Raw genomic sequence first — 15,324 nt, forward strand, 5'->3', positions numbered from 1 at the left:
CTCTGAACTGTTTCTTAGCATCTCCTTTATCGCTTTTGAATGTGAACCCGGCACTCCCCCAGCAGACACACCATCATGTTATAAATGCCTTGATAGTACCCTCCGTCCCACCGGTAACACATCCGAGCATCCTATTTTCTACTCTAGCTTCTGCACACCGGCCAGGCCACTGCATCAAGCTCTCAAAAGGGGGCTCTTAGCTCCTTTCCCCTTTGTGGCACCTGCTCATTCAGCCCCTTTCCGCACAGGGGAGAAGTTTAGATCATTCCTCCTCATCATGCATCTCTCCAAATCGAATTGCAGCTGCCCAATCATCCCCCCCCTCCCCTGCCATTTGATTAGGTCCCTGTGGAGCTTCCGACCTAAATAGCTGTGTCCCCGTCAGCAAGTTTCAGTGCTGATTGCGGGGTTAGGCGTCAGGAGCCCTGGGCTGCCGGCACCAATTTATTTTGAAATGGTTTAAGGGCGTAAAAGAGCTCTTTAAGGATTTGTTGCGTAAAATACCCTGGCACATCTAATGGAGGACACGGGGTTTGCAGAGAAATTCAGAGGTGGGAGGAGGGTGGGAAGGGCAGCTCAGCTTAGTCCACCCCATCCTTGTCCCTTTGGTCCAATTTCAAAATGTTTCAGTACCTTCTGATTGGCGCTGTCCTCCTTGGGCCTGCTTCTCTCTCCTTGGACTGCCCGGGCCAGGTATTAAAGACAGGATGAAACTACGCAGAGTTCACCGACTGCATCAATGAGTTGCCACATGGAATCAGCTCCCCATAGGCTGCAGCAAAGCTCTGGGTAGGTCGGCCCCTCGAAGGAGAGAAGGCATTCAGCACCGTGCAAAGAGCTGGTTAAGGTTTATCTTGCACCTTCTGATGTTGCACCTTCTCCAGGGGAAAAAGCATTCTATGGCCCTTCAACAGAGAGACATACACATACCTGGATACACACACATACATAAGTGCACACAGTGCCTTTCCGATCTGATCTTAAGGCAAGAGAAAAAAAGCCACACCAAAATCTCAGGATGGGGTTTTTGGCTGGGTTTCCTCTTAAAGCAACATCTGAAAATAACACAGTGATCTAGCAAAATTGGCAGGAGTCCTGCCGGTGACCCAACCCTAGACAGAAATCAGCTGGGCCTCATGTATTCTTGCCAAAAATGTGACATACTCTGAGTTCTGTTTGATGGTGGCTTATAGGGTCCAAAGGCCTCCAAAGCGGAGCCCCTCCCGTCCCTGATGTGGTTAGAGCGAGGCTCAAGAGGAATGTGTACAGCTTCTCTAATCTGGCTAGAATTAAGCAATTAATCTCTGATCCCAGTGTGTGAGGCTGCCACCTCTCTTTGGTAGTCTCCCAACCATCCCATCTCTTTCCAAGGCACTGAGTCACTTCCCCTCTTGAAATCTGACTTCAAAAAGTTTCCTCTGCGACTTCTGCTTCAGATTGACTTTCTCAGACGGCTTTTCTGGTTGTCATTACTTAGCATTTGTATTGTGGTAGTGCCCCCAGGGCCCAGCGGGCATGTCTGCATGGCAGCTGGGAGGAAGTCTCCCAGCTCATGGCCACAGACTTGTGTGAGTGGGGCTTGCGCTAGCGTGATAAAAATAGCTGTGCAGATGTTGCTTCGAGGTTGCGACTCGGGCTGGCATGCAGGCTCTCAAGCCATCCCCTTCTCCTCCCCACCCCAGGGTTGAGTGGCTGAGCTCCAGCCCAAGACAAACCATCTGCACATCTGCCTCCTCCCAGATGCAGTGTAGACATACCCAGCAAGACTCCGTTCTGCAAGGCATTGCACAAACACAGAGCACTTGCCATTGTCACCCACTGGGCGATCTTGCCTTTATTATATTCACTGTTTTGCATTATTGTGACCGGGGTCCCAGTGGGGAGTCAGCCGAGGTCACTCAATTAGGGTGAACTGCAAAGAATGGGGCAGACAAACCCCAAAGCTGGTGGATAATTCAATACTTAAATGTACCACGCCAGCATAAAACAGCTTCTCTACTACTGCACTGGTTACCCAGAAGCCAACAAAACAGTTCCCTTAAAGTGACCCAGCCTCAGGCCTTCATCCAGGTACCCAAGTCAAATATGATGATGATTTCTGAAAATCTTATTTCATCGTATAAAAGAAAAGGTTCTACCAATCCCAAAGGATCAGACACATTACCTCCCAGGTTATTGAATATCCCAGATCTTACCCGAATACATGCTACAGTCAATGCTTTTCAACTAAACTAAAATGTATTAAAAAACAAAAGAGAGAGAGTATGGTTAAAAGATCAATATACAGACGGACATGAATTCAGTTCTTGAGATTCAGATTCATAGCAGAGATGGTGAGCTTTGTAGTTGCAAAGGGTTCTTTCAGAAATAGTTCATAGGTTATAGTCCAATGTCCAATCTCATATTCGAGCTGTACCAGCAGAACTGGGATCTCATCTTGCAACTCAAACTTCCCCTGATGAAGTTTAAGCAGATCCGAGATTAACCGGGATCAGGACCCAAGGCTCTTTTATACAATTTCATGTCCTCTTTGACGAGTTGGGATTTCCTCGGGGAACAAAAGGGAATTGGGATGACTTTGAAGTAGGGTTACCATATTTTGTGCCTCCAAAAGGAGGACACTCCACGGGGCCCTGGCCCCGCCCCCAGCCCCGCCCCCTCCCCCGGCCCCAACTCCGCCCCCTCCCCAAAGTCTCCGCCCCCTCCCCTGCTTCCCGCGAACATTTAATTCGCGGGAAGCCTGGGCAGGTAAGGGAGGGTGTGGGGGGGAGGAGGTGCGGCCCAGGCTGGCCCCCCCGGCGGCTCCAGCCTGGGTCGGCTCGGGCCCTGGGGTGCCGGCCCTGGCCCCCGGCCGACCACCCCCGGCCCGCCCAGCACTGCCGGCCGGCCCCTGGTGGCCCAGCGCACCCCCCCGGCTCCCGGCCCCGGCGGCCCAGCGCACCCCCCGGATCCCGGCCCCGGCGGCCCAGCGCACCCCCCCGGCGGCCCGACCCCGCGGCCCAGCGCACCCCCCCGGCTCCCGGCGGCCCAGCGCACCCCCCCGGCGGCCCGACCCCGCGGCCCAGCGCACCCCCCCGGCTCCCGGCCCCGGCGGCCCAGCGCACCCCCCGGATCCCGGCCCCGGCGGCCCAGCGCACCCCCCCCGGCTCCCGGCCCCGCGGCCCAGCGCACCCCCCCCGGCTCCCGGCCCCGCGGCCCAGCGCACCCCCCCGGCGGCCCGGCCCCGCGGCCCCGGCCCGGCCCAGCGCACCCCCCCCGGCCCCGCGCACCTCCCCGGCTCCCGGCCCCGCGGCCCAGCGCACCCCCCTGGCTCCCGGCCCCGGCGGCCCAGCGCACCCCCCCGGCCCCGCGGCCCAGCGCACCCCCTCGGCGGCCCGACCCCGCGGCCCCAGCCCGGCACTGCGCCCCTGGACCCCGGCCCGGCACCGCGTGCCCGGCCCCGCGACCCCGGCCCAGCCCTCCCTCCCGATTTTCCCGGACATGTCCGGCTTTTGGGGATTTCCCCCCGGACGGGGATTTGAGCCCCCAAAAGCCGGACATGTCCGGGAAAATCCGGACGTATGGTAACCCTATTTGAAGGAGGTCCATCACCGGCACTTAGCTATATGAATTAACATAAGGCCATTGGCTTGTTCCTCCACCATTCACAGATGATTTGCTATACATTTCAAAGAGAGATGAATACAGAGATAGCCTGTGTTTACAATTCATTTAAATGCTAGGATTTTTTTTTTATCTCTGAATTATCAGAATACAGCACAGACAGGGACTGTTGATTACATTGTTGACCATTACCCATATACATGTAAATACACAAAAAACACAAAGATTATCTCCCCACATGACTTTAAGGGTTGAATTTGAGTCATTCTTCCTGCAGGATGTTTAAAGCTTTTTGGCCATGTGTCACAATTATATTTGGCTTTTATTATATTCAGCAGTAACACAAAGAACCTACAGGCCTGTATCCTGTAAGACATTGGCTTCAGCAGCTAGCATAAAGGCTTGAGGTCTACGAACTTGGAACAGATAAACTTTACACAGATAAACAGCCCAATGGAAACCCCAAGTATTGAAGAGCTGAAAAGAGTGTTTAAGGGAAATTTCTGCCCACAGGAACATGCTTCAACCCCAAAAGTGTCAAGTTGACATATATAATACGTACATGCGCCACATCCTCAGACACCTAACCACAAGAGGGCCATGGTAATGAATTGACGTATGTGATAATAAGTTGAGATGGTTAATATACTAATCTACAGAAGAAACTCCAACCTTAGTAAGGTGAGGAAATACAAATGAGGAAAAGGGGGAAATCCTCTACTGAATATGCATCAAACATAGCGGCATCAGCGTAACATCTTATAAGAGTTGTATCCCAGCCTAGCGGCGGTAGGAGAAGGAGATGCAGTCCTTGGGAGGTGCCAAAATGATGCCACTGGCGATGAGGGAGAAGGTGATGGTGATGAGGAAGACGATGGCTCACATTTCAGCTTGTTCTGCAAGGGATGATGTGAGTATATGGGTCCGTTCTGCAGTATCTCGATCTACCTTCCTGAGTGGGGGTGGTTGTGACTGTGCTAAATGTATTCATAAACTATATGTAAATCTAGAGGAGTCCCTATAGTGTGACTGTTGCAACTGTGCACATCGGGGTTCCCAACTACATAATCGTTTAAATGTACTGGGCCTGAGCTTGGTACAAGAACCTGTCACCCTCAAAGTGATAACTGGGGATTCAATATAATGAACACATCAGTGATAGCTCAGGCTACACGATCGAAATAGAGAAGAAGGGAGCAATGAACTGCTGGGGGGGTTGTGGGAGGAAGGGCACTGGTAGCAGCGGTAGGAGGGCTAACTCAATGATTTGCACATGGCAGCCATGTGATAAATTGCATTAGTCATGCACCTTAGACTGCCTCACCTGCATCCTGCCCCGAGGGGCTGGATTGCCGCAGCCCTCACTCGGCTGTGTGAGGCAGTAGATTCATAGATTCCAAGGCCAGAAGGGGCTATAGTGATTGTCTAGCCCAGTGGTCTCAACCCGCGGCCCGATTAGCACACAGCCGCGGCCCAGCTCAGCTGTGTGCTAAAGTCCAGCCTGCGTGCTGGGGTCCACCAGGTTCCCAGCTGTCTGGCGTGGAGGGGTCTGGGCTGTCCCACCGCCTAGTGTGGCAGGGTCAGGGTCAGGCCTGCCGGCCTGCCCAGCCCCAAAAGGTCCAGCCCCACGAGGTCCGGGGCAGCTGCACAGCAGGGGACCAGGGTAGGCGGGTGGGCAGCCGGCCCATGCGACAGGGGCCCAGGGTCGGGGTCCGGACTGCCTCTGCCCTGCCACCCCTGCGGCCCAGGTAACACATGGTCTAGCCTGACCACCAGATAATGCAGGCCAAAGAGTTTCCCCAAAAATTTCCTAGAGCAAATGTTTTTGGAAAAATGTTCCATCATGACTTAACAATTGCAAGTGATGGAGAATCCACCAGGACTCTAGACAAATTGTCCCAATGACTAATCGTCCTCACTGTTACAAATATATGCCTTATTTCCAGTCTGAATTTGTCTAGCTGCCCCTTCCAGCTATTGGGTTAGAATAAGTTTCTCTCTGCTAGACTGAAGAGCCCATTACCAAATATCTGTTCTCCACACAGGTACTTACAGACTGTGATCAAGTCACCCCTTAGCCGTCTCTTTGTTAAGCTGAATAGACTGAGTGCCTTGATTCTATCACTATGAGGCAGATTTTCTAACCCTTTAGTCATTCTCGTGGCTCTTCTTTGAACCCTCTCCAATTTATCAACATCCTTCTTGAATTCTGGGCATGTTATGCCATCAGCAGTCGCACCAGTGCCAAACACAGAGGTAAAATAATCTCTCTGCTCCTACGCGAGATTCCCATGTTTATGCAGCCCAGGATCACATTACCTCTTTTAGCCACAACATAGCACTGGGAGCTCATGTTCAGCTGATTATCAGCAGGAAGCCCAAATCTTGTTCCAGAGTCACTGCTTCCCAGGATAGAGTCCCCCATCCTGTAAGTATGGCCTGGATTCTTTGTTCCCAGATGTTCTATTTACATTTAGCCCTATTAAAACACATGTTGTTTGCTTGTGCCCAGGTTACCAAGCGATCCAGATCACTCTGTATCAACGACCCGTCCTCTTCATTATTTACAACTTCCTCAACATTTGTGCCACCTGCAAACTTTATCGGGGATGATTTTATGTTCTTTTCCAGGTCATTGATATAAATGCTAAATAGCCTGGGGCCAAGAACCGATCCCTGCGGGACCCCTGTAGAAACAGACTCACTCGAGAATGATTCTCCATCTACAGTTACATTCTGAGACCTATCAGTTAGCCAGTTTTTAATCCATTTAAAGTGTGCCAGGGTAATTTACATCATTTTAGTTTTTTTCATCAGAATGTCATGCGGTACCAAGTCATACGCCTTACAGAAGCCCAAGGATATTACATCATCGCTATTGCCTTTAGAGTGTAAGGCCCAGTCCCGCCCTGTGCTGCTCGGCCCTGCAGTGAAGAGAGCAGGGGCTACTCGCCAGAGTCGCACAGGAAATAGGAGAGTTTTCTGGGAAAGAAAATATTCAGAACACAAAATTGGGGAGAGAGGGGGGCTCAACAAGAAAATTAAAAAGTTTCAATGAGGGGAACACTTCCACATTTTTTGTTTTCCCCCGGCATAGGGAGAAGGGGGATAGGAAAGTGACTTCCCTTTCTCTCACTGTGTAACTTTCTTCCCTTTTCTAGTGGCGGAGGAGGAGAAGAGGAAGGGAGAGAAGGAGGTTGAGTTTTTTTCATTTCATTTGTTTCATGACTCTTATGCTTGTATTTAACCTGTAGTGCACAGTATAAGGTGCAGGGCTCTCTTTGTCTGGCACATGTAGCATACACAAGGCTCTCTAAAATGCTACACATCGCGTAAAGCATGACAAGCAGGCATTCAGATACTACGGCGATGACCATGATAGAAACTGAATAGAACAGAAAGGGTGTCAAAGGTCGTAGCACAGACTGTATGATTTCTGTGGTATTAAATAAGAAATAATATGTGATTGCGTAATTAAAGACTGTGGGTCAGATTCACATTTACAAGAAGGCCTCTTTTACACCACTCTGGCAGTGCTAAAGGGCCTTAAAGACATAGTAAGGCCCCCTTTTCCTGCTAGTGTGATGCAAAGAGGCCTTAGTGTACAAAATAATCTGGCCCTCTGTCACAGTAATACATGTGCACAAGGGGGCAGAGTTAAGGTTACTGGTGCAACCTTGACTTTGCCATTTCCTGACTGCTGAGTGCTAGTGGGGCAGCCTGAGCAGTATCTGAACAGAGGTTTTATGTTAGAATATATATTCTTGTTGCTGGAAATAAACCAGCTTGAAGATCCATAGAGGAACTCTTCTTTTCTTTTCCCAAAGCAGTTGCCCAAACCTTGCTGGGTTTTAACAATGGTGTATTTCTGGCGATGCATCCTCAGCAAGACCTTCTTGGGGTTAGATCATGATTATGGAACTGGGACTCAAGCATCGAAGGTGAATTTACAGTACTGCAATCCTGGCGGCAGGGTGCTGTGTGGGGGTGGCAGGAGTGACAGAGGCCAGTGCTAAGGACCCATGGAAAGAGACAGCTGTTGGTGAAGCAAAACAACAAGAAGCAGGAGGTTGAGAAAGGAGCATCTAAAGTCTCTGTCTCTGGCACAGCATTCTGCCTACCCCTCCCACTGGCTAGGATCCCATGCAAACCTGGAGGGGACAGTCAGATTAAGAAGCATCCTAAACATGAAAGAAAAGCAGCATCCCTCGATCACAAACCTCAGTGAACAAACACGAAACAAACCAGCCCAGAAGTAATAGACGTGCTCTGGAATCAGAAAATGCACTGAGCTAGGAGCAACAGGAGGAAATCCAGTCTGGATGTAAGGGGAAAAAATCTCCTAAGAGTGAGGCCTGTCAGACTGTGGAATGCTCTCCCTCCAGTTACTTGAGTCATTTGAAAGCCCCATCATCTGGGTCATTTTGAACAAGGGTGGATGAAGCCCAGGACCATATAATGAAGGGAATGGTTCCTTCCCAGAACGGGGAGGGGCAAACAACTAACAGACAAAAGAGGAGTTTTCTATCTTTGCTTTAAATAGACCAAAAGCCTGAGATCCTAACTTAGTGTCTGCTCAGTGGGAGTTCACTGGAGTAAGGATGGAATAAAAACTGAGTATCTAAACACCTGGCTCTCTGACTCCCTAACCTGGTTGCATTGTCAGGTATTGAGACAGAGGAAACTTAATTAAGAGTCATATTCTTGAGGTTTAATAAACAGTCAGAGCATGAAGAAAATCAAATATTTGCATCACTGATTTCCCAGCTCCTTTCAAAACCAAGGGCCTCCAGCTTTACAATCCAACACACCCACCCCTGGTGAATTACTTAACTCTCTACATTTGTAGTTCTATTGTCACAAGTTTGGGAACTGAATTTTAAGGGAGAAACTTCTGATAAAACTTCTCCTGGTATAAGGATTAAATCTTCTGGACCCTGCAAATTTAGATGGAAGAGCAGAGGTTGTAGGAATTGCCGATGTAAGCAGAGTCAGGATGAGCTGTACCCGGATATCTGGTGGTGAATTATGGCGAGTGTGGAAAAGAACTCCAGGGGCTGATCTTGTTTGCATAGGCACACCCACCTGCCTGGCATGAGACAACAGCAACTCAAAGTGGTTACTTTGGCTGGTGTGGGATCCCCAGTTTCTCTGTTATTGGGGCAGAAAGAATAAAGTTTTGTTACCCTGATTCTGTGAATCAAGGCCAGTGGAACTGTTGTATGACAGAAGGATTCACCATTAACTAAGTAGCACTTGCTTGACAAGGGGCATGGGTTACAAAACCTAATGAATTGAGAGAGGATGGGGACAGGTATTTGCACCTGATAGTATGGGCCTCCGTTGAGGTCCTGAAACCCCAATTGCACCATCTTCTCTTTCCACTGTTGAATGTCAGAGCTAACTTTGCATCTGAAGAAGTGAGGTTCTTACCCACGAAAGCTTATGCTCCCAATACTTCTGTTAGTCTTAAAGGTGCCACAGGACTCTCTAGAGCTAACTTTGAGTCCTTTAGGAGTCTATTACAGGCTGCTGAGCTGAATTCACTTTGGGCCAATGGTGCACCAGCACTGGGGCTCCCCTACTACGAGCTGAAATCACAAAAGAGCTAAAGTTACTAAGAGCTGAGATCACTGAGTGCTGTGTTAACTAGTGGGGGAGCCTGAAGCTATATTGCTAAGCGGCTGGCAGAGCAGTTTGCGGGGACGGCTGGAGCAGCCCAAGGAAAAGCGAACGGAGCCGTTTGTGGGGACGTCTGGAGTGGCTCACAGGTCGGTGAGTGAAGCGGAGCAGCTCGTAGAGCAGAGCAGTTTGTGGGACGGCAGTTTGTGGACTGGCTCGTGGTGAAGGCTGCGGCGGAACCCCACGGACAGGCGGCCGGTCAGCCTTGGATCACATAAGGTGCCCCTTAACACCCTGCGTGCCCCCCTTTTACTCTGGGGCTGCACTGACCAGGGACAGAGACTTTGGGGGTTGTTGGACTTTTGGGACTTTGGGTGGTTGCTGGACCCAAGGGACTTTGGGGGTGTTGGACTTTGGGGACTCTGGGTGATTTTTGGGTTGCTGGATTCAAGAACCAAAGGGAAAGGACATGGCCCAATTTGCTGGGGTGGGTCTTTTGCTCATTGTTTGTGTTATGAATCCTGTTTGTGGTGTTTTTTCCAATTTAATGCTGATGTCGTTTACCTCATGTTATTAAACATTTTCTGCTACACTCAGACTCCGTGCTTGCGAGAGGGGAAGTATTGCCTCTTAGAGGTGCCCATGGGGTGGTATGTAATTGTCCCAGGTCACTGGGTGGGTGCTCGAGACGGTTTTGCATTGTGTTATTGAAACGGAACCCCTAGATACAGAACCCGGCCCTGGTTCTGCCAACTTAGATGGGCAGGAGGGTTACACCACTTCATAACAGATCAACATGCCCATCTCATGCAATATCCTATCTCAAAGGCACCAGTGTCAGATATGTCCATGGAAAGTACAGTCCACAAAAAGTGCAATGCGCTTCATGACGAAGTATAATGCCAGGCAAACAAAGTTCTTCCTGATCCCATCTGACAACCAATTTATGCCTGAAGTAGCAATGCAGATGGTCTTTGTATTTTGACTACTTCCAAGATGCAGTCACCTCCATTTGGCCAAGGTTGGCAGCACATAAGACTAGGTAGAAGTAGAACCCAGTGCCTCGGCCAATGGAAAGTTCATAAATAAAACTCCTCAGCAAAAGCTGATTGTTCTCAGCTTTAAAGGTGGTTCCAAGTTCAAGTAGCAAGAACCAAAATAGAAAACTGCCATTAGGTCATATATTTATCAGCCCCCCTCCCCCATCATAGCCTCAGTCAAAGCACTGGCAAGAATCCATTCTTCTCAAAAGGTGTGAAGTTATTCATCAGCTACACACAATACCCATTGGAGGTTTGTTTCTGGAAGTAAGAACTGAGTGAGTAGACATTCACCTAGCTCATTGTGGAAGATGGCCACGGCATATCTCAGGGGGAACTGACTTGCATCTCAAACTTTCTAAGAAGATGAAATAGATTCAAGGATTTGGGGAAGTAGAACACAAAATGGGAAATGACTGCTTAGGAAGGAGTACTGCAAAAAGGGAACTGGGGCTCATAGCTGGACCACAAGCTAAAAATGAGTCAATAGTGTAACACTGTTGCAAAAAAAGCAAACATCATTCTGAGATGTATTAGCCAGAAGTGTTGTAAGCAAGATAAGAGAAGTAATTCTTCCACTCTACCCAGGCCTCAGCTGGAGTATTGTGTTCAGTTCTGGGCACCACATTTCAGAAAGGATGTTAACAAATTGCAGAAAGTCCAGAGAATAGCAACAAAAAAGATGAAAGGTCTAGAAAACATGACCTATGAGGGAAGATTGAAAAAATTGGGTTTGTTTAGTCTGGAGCAGACTGAGGGAGGACATGAGAACAGTTTTCAAGCACATAAAAGGTTGTTACAAGGAGGAGACAGAGAAATTGTTCTTCTTAACCTCTAAGGAGAAGACAAGAAACAATGGGTTTAAATTGCAGCAAGGGAGGTTTAGGTTGGACATTAGGAAAAACTTCCTAACTGTCCGGGTGGTTAAGCACTGGAATAAATTGCCTCGGGAGGTTATGGAATCTCCATAATTGGAGATTTTTAAGAGCAGGTTAGACAAACACCTGCCAGGAATGGTCTAGATAATACTTAGTCCTGCTGTGAGCGCAGGGGACTGGACTAGATGACCTCTCGAGGTCCCTTCCAGTACTATGATTCTATGATTCTATAACTGAAAATAAGTGAATTACAGTGGAAAAAAATGCAAACTAACTTAATGTCCTTCATGAGAACGGCCATACTGGGTCAGACCAAAGGTCCATCTTGCCCAGTATCCTGTCTTCTGACAGTAGCCAATGCCAGGTGCCTCAGAGGGAATGAACAGAACAGGTAATCAACAAGTGATCCATTCTCTGTCGCTCATTCCCAGCTTCTGGCAAACAGAGGCTAGGGACACCGTCTCTGCCCATCCTAGCTAATAGCCATTGATGGACCTATCCTCCATTAACTTATCTAGTTCTTTTTTGAACCCTGTTATAGTCTTGGCCTTCACAACATCCTCTGGCAAGGAGTTCCACAAGCTGACTGTGTGTTGTGTGAAGAAATACTTCCTTTTGTTTGTTTTAAACCTGCTGCCTATTAATTTCATTTGGTGACCCCTAGTTCTTGTGTTAGAGAAGGAGTAAATAACACTTCCTTATTTACTTTCTCCACACCAGTCATGATTTTATAGACCTCTATTTTAACCCCCCTTAGTCAGGGACGATGGAACAATTTGTATAGTGGGGGTGCTGTGAGCCATTGAACCAAACCATAAACCCTGTTTATAATAGAATCCACTTCAAGCCAGGGGTGCTGCAGTTCCAGCACCTATGCCCTTAGTCGTCTCTTTTCCAAGCTGAAAAGTCCCAGACTTATTAGTCTCTGCTCATATGGAAGCTGTTCCATACCCCTAATCATTTTTGTTACCCTTTTGTGTACCTTTTCCAATTCCAATATCTTTTTTGAGATGGGGTGACCACAGCTGCACACAGTATTCAAGATGTGAGTGTACCACAGATTTATATAGAAGCAATATGATATTTTCTCTTATTATCTATCCCTTTCTTAATGATTCTCAACATTCTGTTCGTTTTTTTGACTGCCGCTGCACATTGAGTGGATGTTTTCAGAGAACTATCCACAATGACTCCAAGGTCTCTTTTTGAGTGTTATCAGCTAATTTAGACCCCATCATTTTATATGTATAGTTGGGATTATGTTGTCCAATGTGCATTACTTTGCATTTATCAACATTGAATTTCATCTGCCATTTTGTTGCCCAGTCACCCAGTTTTGTGAGATCTTCTTTTACCTCTTCGCAGTCTTCAATGTGCTTCAAGTCATAAGCAGCTATTGTGAACTCTCTGGGATCAGACATTGACTCTTGGTGCCAAATGTACTGAATTTTAAAGTTCTGTTCCGATCTGCAAGGAAAGACATCTGGCAGCTGCTAGCAAAACTGGAGGGAAGCCAGAAGGATGCAACATAAAGGGCGGAAGGCAAGCAGGTTGTTCAGGCTAATAAAACCTTTTCTGCGTTTTGCAAGAGGGGATGGAAATGTTTCGGCCCTGGAAAGCCCTGAACAATCCGGAGATATGGAAGTTCCATTCACTTTCAGAACAGGAAATGCCAGAAGGAATCCAAGATCTAAAAACGGCAATATTTCTGCACATGACCAGGCTACTTTTAGATGCTGTTTTTTTAATACTCCAGCCACCGATAAAACTCTGAAATTTGGGAGAAGTGGGAGGAAATATAAACCAGTCTAATTCCTTAGTCAGAAGAAACCAAAAAACCACATTCAGCCAAGTCCACTGTAATTTTAAAAGTCTGACTGTGGTCTTGGTTAACAAAGGCTGACTGAGGTTGTTGTCCACAATGGCGTCTTGGCAGAGGTCAATAAGCTGGCGTTTCAGGTTTTTGCGCTCCTCTGTACGCCAACAGGTGTGTTTTAAGGCCTGAGCCAGTGGCCACAGGAGTCAATAAGAGCCTTTCCATTGACTTCAACAAGCCCAGGATCTGGGCCTAGGCATGAAAAACAGAAACAGTCGTATCATGGAAAGCCAAACAGCACTTGCGGATAGTCCTGCCCTAGAAGTTATAAATCCAGAGCATGAGGTTTGCATGAAGACTTAGAGCCCTTTGCAGAGCTCAGTAACTCTTATGTTCAGCAATAGAGTGAAGACTAAAGGATATTGACATGAGAGAAAATTCTCCATCCAGAATGTTTGACTGGAGACAGGGGGACACTTTTCTTTTTTATTGTAAAGAATAATTTCCACAGGAATAACTAGCGCCAGGTTGACTCGGTTTGTGATCTGCAGAGGGTCAGGCCTGGCCATGTATAAGAGACCTCCCCAAACCACCCAAAGAATTCTAATAGATTGGTGAGGCACTACGGGGTGGGTGTTATAGGCAATGGTGCCGGTGAGGTTCTGTAGGCTGAGTCAATACTGGTTCAATGCCGCAGCTTTTTATTAAGGGATGCTATGACGACGGTATCTGGTAACAGGGTAGGCCACTCTGTAGTTGGTGGTGATAGAAGCTCAGTAGATGGTGCTCTTCTTCCAGGGTCACTAATGGGCTTAACGCTCCAGCCCGCCCTGAGTCTGGATGAACAGACCCACTGGATGCCACTGGGTGAAGCTGTGAAATCTCTAAATTCAGTTCATCCAAATGTTCCCGAGATTCTATTGTCTAATTAACCAAATTATTTTGCTTATCAGCTGCCAGCATGACTGGAGTGCAAAACTATTCACAGAGGAACAACTTAGTTGACCAGTTTAGCCACTTTTCCTGCTAGCGGCAAGCTGAGACTTTTACGGCGGTATTCATTGCTAATCATTATCAAAACTTTTTATGCAAATGAGATTCTGTAAATTGTAAGATCTTTTGGGGGAGGGGTCAGCTTTGCCTTATATGTTTGTACAACCCCTAGCCCAGTACAGCCCCGGTTCCTGAAGGGACCCTCTGGGTGCTACTACAATATGAATACATGTTAATGTTTCAGCTTACGGATTCCTTGCATTCACAAGGACTAATGCTCCAAATGTTTGCTACTGATGCTGTGTGAGTGGCCACCTAAACCTAAGGTTTCTTCTCCTCAGCTGGTTTTGCTTCCCAAACCCGCCGTGTGCACCCTTGTGGACTGAATACTCGTGTGTATGCCTTACTTACAATACCTATTTGGACAAGCACTCTGACACTTTCTCTTTCCGTGAACATTTTTGTGGCCAAAAGTGCCCTCCTATAAACGTGCCCAGAAGGAGCACAAAGGGGGTTGCGAGCACCGTCCGAGCGAGTTCTTGGCGTTCATTCAGATGAGGTTGGCTAATACTTTTTGCACAGCTCTGCTGGGGCCTCAACGGGCACACGGCAGCGCAGAGGTCAGAGCCAGCCTACGGCAGCGGGGCAAAAGTTAGACTTTAGCCGGTGCAAAGCCTAGTCAGCAAACCCCATCCTACTTGTCCTGAGAAATCACCCCTGAGGATCGTTGTTTAAAATGGCCTCCCAATCCGCTTCACCAGTCTGGGTTGCTTATTCCACATCCCATCACCATGAACCTTTTGAATTTCTTTATCACTGGGCTTTATTTTCATTTACACTAAAGCCCCTTTACTAGGGTTACCATATTTTGTGCCTCCAAATGGAGGACACTCCACGGCCCATGGCCCCGCCCCCAGCCCCGCCCACACCCCTGCCCAACCCCGCCCCTCCCCAAAGTCTCCGCCCCCTCCCCTGCTTCCCGCGAATATTTGATTCGCAGGAAGCCTGAAGCAGGTAAGGGGGGGGTGGGGGGAGGAGGCGCGGCCCAGGCTGGCCCCCCGGCGTTTCCAGCCTGGGTCAGCTCGGGCCCTGGGGTGCCGGCCCCAGCCGACCACCCCCGGCCGCCCAGCACTGCCGGCCCCCGGCGGCCCGGCGCACCCCCCGGCTCCCGGCCCCGCCGGCCGGGGTCCCCGCGGGCCCGGCTGACCCGGCTCCCCACCGGCCGGGGTCCCCGCCGGCCCGGCTGACCCGGCTCCCCGCCGGCCCGGCTCCCCGCGGGCCCGGCCGACCCGGCTCCCCGCGGGCCCGGCTCCCCGCCGGCCCGGCCGACCCGGCTCCCCGCCGGCCGGGGTCCCCGCCGGCCCGGCTGACC

General features: G+C 49.3%; 1 protein-coding gene across 7 annotated transcripts in view; it reads right to left on the reverse strand.

Annotated features, from left to right (window-relative positions):
- Positions 1-15,324, reverse strand: part of CMKLR1 (chemerin chemokine-like receptor 1) — a 65,591-nt gene that overhangs the window by 38,670 nt on the left and 11,597 nt on the right. For 3 of the 7 annotated variants that reach the window (XM_065568812.1, XM_065568809.1, XM_065568810.1), the window contains exon 2: positions 1-14,799. This exon is cut by the window's left edge. The exons of 1 other annotated variant lie outside the window; for it this stretch is intronic. The gene's annotated coding sequence lies outside the window, so the exon portion shown is untranslated. The remainder of the gene's footprint in view (positions 14,800-15,324) is intronic. 3 more of the 7 variants (XM_005298575.5, XM_005298574.5, XM_065568811.1) reach the window with 3 other exon arrangements.

This window comes from Chrysemys picta, chromosome 15 (genome assembly GCF_011386835.1).
Source record: "Chrysemys picta bellii isolate R12L10 chromosome 15, ASM1138683v2, whole genome shotgun sequence".
Lineage (NCBI taxonomy): Eukaryota > Metazoa > Chordata > Testudines > Emydidae > Chrysemys > Chrysemys picta.